Source organism: Helianthus annuus, chromosome 15 (assembly GCF_002127325.2).
Source record: "Helianthus annuus cultivar XRQ/B chromosome 15, HanXRQr2.0-SUNRISE, whole genome shotgun sequence".
Taxonomy (NCBI): domain Eukaryota; kingdom Viridiplantae; phylum Streptophyta; class Magnoliopsida; order Asterales; family Asteraceae; genus Helianthus; species Helianthus annuus.
Window position 1 is genome coordinate 53,315,123 of NC_035447.2, and position 5,281 is coordinate 53,320,403.

Here is a 5,281-nt window from a genome sequence, read left to right on the forward strand (position 1 = left end):
ATTAAAATTAAAATTGCCTTAGTTTTGAAATTTTCTTTGGTATTTTAGTTTATTTTTAGTTACGTCATATTATTTTACAAATGTGTTTCTTTTTTTTCTTTTTTTGAAACATGGTAAAGAAATAAAAAGAGATATGGTTTGTACTTTATTAAATATACTGATTCATCATCTAATACACATTTAATTAGGTTAGAAACTCATGTATTATATGAGTTTGGATCAATGAAATAGTAACTATTTATTAATAGACAAAAGAAGTATGAGATAGTTGACAAAAGAATCTAATACTAATAAAAAAGTATGATTAATGCCACATGGCATTCTTATAATAAAACAAGAGCCAACTTAATGCCACATTACATTCTTTCATTCAATTTACTATTAATATTATTAATTAATTAATACAAAACAATAAAAAAATCCCTAACAACTTAATACTAACAAATATTTTATTGTTTACTTAGATAATGATTATTTACTTTTGATTTATCTAAAATATATAGTTAATTCTTAATAACAACTCTACTTATAATAAACAATTTCAAATAATGTCATTATGATAACATCTTCTTATTCTTTAAAATGATTTTTTACTATATGTTTAAAACATCTATTAAATAAATTATAATTTAATATTACAATAATAAAAATGGTAAATAATGGGTTAATCCGATATTTGAAAACCGGTTTACTTCCGTGCTTTGAAAACATTTTTAATGTTATTAGACTCGTGTAATAAACTGGTTTAAGGATAGAATATCTTCATAATAATTTTGATACAAGTCTATACTCACCGGATGTCCTAAATGGAGTTATATTTTTAGGCTTGCCAAATCATTGGTAATTACCAAAGTTCAGTGTTCCAGTGACGTTATCAAGAAATATTGATCAAAAGAATGGTTTATGTAATGGAACTCGACTACAGGTCCTATCACTAGGTGACCAGGTTATTGAGACACTCATATTATCCGGAACTAATACTGGCACTTGAACGTTTATCTCTAGATTTTGTTTAATACCGTGAAATAGAAGAATTCCATTTAAATTGAAAAGAAGATAGTTTTCTCTCGCTTAATGTTTTGCCATGACAATAAATAAAAGTATAGAACAATTTCTAAGTAAAATTGGTGTGTTTCTAAATAATCGGTTTTTACACATGAGCAATTATTGCGTCATCTATGGTAAAAAATTCACTTATGTAAATTTTTGAATAGAATATAAATTTAAATAAGAGAAAAATGCCCGGATAGTCCCTGTGGTTTCGCATTTTTTCACCTATAGTCCCCAACTTTCTAAAATTACCTGAATAGTCCCCAACTTTTCATTTTTTGTTCCCGGATAGTCCCTGGGTCTAACTTCAGTTTGTTTTCTCTGTTAAGTGGGTGTGAAATGACAAAAATACCCCTTCCTTTAAAAGGCCAAACCACAGGGACTATCCGGGCATCTTCTTCATTTTTAGAGAAAAACCCCACCACCACACTTCATCTTCAACCTCCACCCACCATCACCCTCTTCCACCCTCCACCATCACCTTCTTCTCTGCAATTTTCTTTGAAGAAACCCTAAAACACCCAAGTCACCTCACACCCCCCTCATCACCTCTGTTAAAGCGATAAAACCAAACAAATTATATAAAAACACACCTATAACCTGTAATTAACAAGAAAAAGACTCAAACTTAAACCTGCTGTAACCGAAGCCGAAGCCAAAACTTTGAAACCATGTGACTCTCTTTTATCCAAATAACATCTGTTTTCAATTCAAGTTCATAACTTTAGAGCTTTAACAGTCAACATCAATTAACAGAGTCCTAAATCAAATCTTACTTATGAATCAAACTGCGTTGAAGGTGAGATGATGCTCTTGATAAGCAAACCCTAGACTTTGTATCTACAACTGCATCATGTGCTGCTAATTGAGAGCACAATCTTGGTAAACATGATGATGAAACAGGACTCAACAATGCCATATGCTCTTAAATCTTAACTACAATCACTGTGACAAAAACACAAACAGTTGGTGTGCATTACAAAAATTACCACGATACAAACGCAACAGACAAATTAAACTGAACATTATAGGATTATTAACAACTAAACTGATAGAAATGATACAAAAATTATACACTTACAGTGCCGCCGGTGGATGTTGTTGTTGTAATAAACCCTACTGGTAACTGATGCTCATACCAACCACCAATTATGCTGTGTTTTCTGGCAATAAATAAAAGGGTCACTAATGTAAAATCAAAGGGACCACCTGATTGTGTTTTGGCCTTTCGGGATATTCAATACCACAAGTTTTTCTGGCATGAATACAATGGGGGGTTTTATCATTTATGCAAACCGTCGGAAGAAGGTGATGGTGGAGGGTGGAGGAGGGTGATGGTGGGTGGAGTTTGAAGATGAAGTGTGGTGGTGGGGTTTTTCTCTAAAAATGAAGAAGATGCCCAGATAGTCCCTGTGGTTTGGCCTTTAAAGGAAGGAAAGGGTATTTTTGTCATTTCACACCCACTTAACAGAGAAAACAAACTGAAGTTAGACCCAGGGACTATCCGGGAACACAAAATGAAAAGTTGGGGACTATTCAGGTAATTTTAGAAAGTTGGGGACTATAGGTGAAAAAATGCGAAACCACAGGGACTATCCGGGCATTTTTCTCTTTAAATAATTTATAAATTTATATTCTTAAATCCGTGTAGTACACGGGTCTAATAATCTAGTATAAAATAAATAAGAGAAAATCGAGAAAAATATGATTTAATATTATATATTTGATTTTTTTTTTTTGGAAGGTGACTTTCTATGTACTGGACCTAATGGTCACCGGGTTCATGTCGAAGACAATCCCCCGTCAGCCCCACACTCTCGGACGCGATGTTCGATTGGGCCCCGGCCGCCGCGTAAGCTGACTTCCGCCCGGAAACCATACTGCCCTCACACGAGAGACTCGCTGGGGTAACAGCTGGGTAAAACCGGGTTGCCCTCAAGAACGCACCATGCCTCAGTAGGATACGATCTATCATTGGGACAGAAGCGGACAATTATAATTTAACATTATTATATTTAATAAGAGAAAAGTGAAAAAAATAAAAATGAAAAAGCACTAAAAGATGATACGTCTCCTAAAAAAAATTCATTAAGTGGCAGCCAACGGTGTAGTTTCCTAGAGAAATGCCAAAAAAAAGTCAATTTTTGAAGTCAGCGTGGGCTCGGTTAAGACAATATAGCCTGTTCAAAGCGGGACAATACGAGGCTCTCCGATTTAAAAAGTGTGATATCCTTATAGATGTTCACCGTTTAAACTAAATCTATTATATTAATTAATACTCTAGGGTAGTACTATATTTAATAGATTCAGTGGTCTTAAAAGATATATAGATCGTTTAATAATAGTTGAAGGTAAGTCTGCTTTACTTTTTGAGTTAAGATATTATGCCTCTAGAACATCAGCTATTTTCCACTTCCTTATTTTCTTATTTTGTGTTTATTTCTCTGATTAAGTCCATAATGTTTGGATCCCCTTTCCCTTTATATTTGACTTTTTATATTGGTGCTATTTATTTTGCCAAAAGTTTACTAGTTATTTAACTTAGGAAAAAAATAATAATTATGATTTTTACTCAAAACAATTACAGTAGAGTAGATGTGTGCTCATGTTATATAGTAAAATATCGTAGTGTATAGGCAGGGTGGTTCTTAGCTTGGGAGACAGGTCTTCCTTCTCCAGTTTTTTCAGTTCGTAATGTAAATTTTATCGACAATTTTCTGAATGTTCTATATATAGTGTAAAATATTGGATGGGGATATTTACAGGTAAAGACTTTGCAAATACAAGCTAATCATCTTGGGAGCCCGGTATGCATCTTCACCTAAGATATACACCGTACACATATGGTAGAGAATTCACGTTATATACTTATATTTGTCCTCAAAAAACACAAAAGCTTTGTGTGCGCCTTTGCTCATTTTCACCAAACAAGCATTGTAGGACAGTGAAGAATGACACTCATCATAGGGTCTATGGTGGAACCAACTACACAAGTCCATGATTAAACTCAATGGCGGAGCCAGAAATTTTTTCCTATGGTGTCATTTTTTCTCGATATCCGGATTTGTAAAAATTTGGAGTCTAAATTTTCGGAATGGATCGAATCGGGTCGGGTCGGGTCGGGTCGAATTACATAATAAAAATCACTGGTGTTACTCGTAAAAAAAACAATAGTGTGTCGCTCGTAAAAAAAAACAATGGTGTCGCTCGTAAAAAAACAATGGTATCACTCGTATTTTTTGCATTATACGATACATATAAAGTGCAAATTTGAATGGTGTCGGCTGACACCGTTGCCGAGTATGTGGCTCCGCCACTGATTAAACTTAAAATTCATCAATATACACTACATTCAACAAATTCCAGAAGTTGTTGAACCAAACACAGAGGCGTCTCTGAGAATTCACGTACCCTGATCGAGCTTAAAAAAATGTGTCATTCCGTAAAGTTTTATTATTATTATTTTTTAAAAATCAAATTAGTATTAGGCTCAATAAACCTAATGCCAAGTGGGCTAAATTCTAAAGCATAACAAAATGATTTGTAAATGAGCCTATATTGGAATTGGTATGTGTTTACTATTTAAAGAAAATAACATATATATCGGTTTTTTTTTTAAATCACGTGCCCCTCGAAATCACGGGCCTTGTACGGAGGTCCTCCCTGCACACCATCGAAGTTGCCACTGACCAAACATATAGCTAATCTAAGCTAACACCTTAAATATGGGTACGTGGGGTTCTGGAGGTGAAGGTTGAGATGCGGTGGTGGTGTGGTGAGTAAGGGTGGAGGATGAAGGTGGGTGGTTGATGTATAGGGTTGCAGACGAACTGTCGTATGCGTTTGTTAAGAAATATTTGTGTTAACGAACTGTTCATGAACACTTACCGAATGAGATTTTATGTTTGTGTTCATTTGTTAAGGAAATAAACTTGTTCGTGTTCCTTTGTGTTTTTTGTTAATTTTAGGAACGAATGAAAACAAACGTTGATAAACACAAATGAGCATATTTATCAAGGTTTTAAATTTATAAAAATGACTTTTATTTCAACTAAATAAGAACCAAGTATCATCCAACAGACAGATGGACATATCGCATATAGGTTAGAAAAGAATCAAGTATCGTCCAATGATACAACTTCTCCTACTTAACCTCCCACTATTATTTTAACACATATTGTTTTGTACATAAATTAGTAGACTATATTAATAATAAATGGACTCTCTTAGA

General features: G+C 33.8%; 1 long non-coding RNA gene across 1 annotated transcript; it reads right to left on the reverse strand.

Annotated features, from left to right (window-relative positions):
• Positions 1-1,555: 1,555 nt before the first annotated feature.
• Positions 1,556-2,277, reverse strand: LOC110939216. Its single transcript, XR_002592080.2, has 3 exons — positions 2,132-2,277; positions 1,827-1,995; positions 1,556-1,749 (listed from the first exon to the last, which is right to left on the reverse strand). It is a non-coding gene; the product is annotated as an uncharacterized LOC110939216 (long non-coding RNA).
• Positions 2,278-5,281: the final 3,004 nt, after the last annotated feature.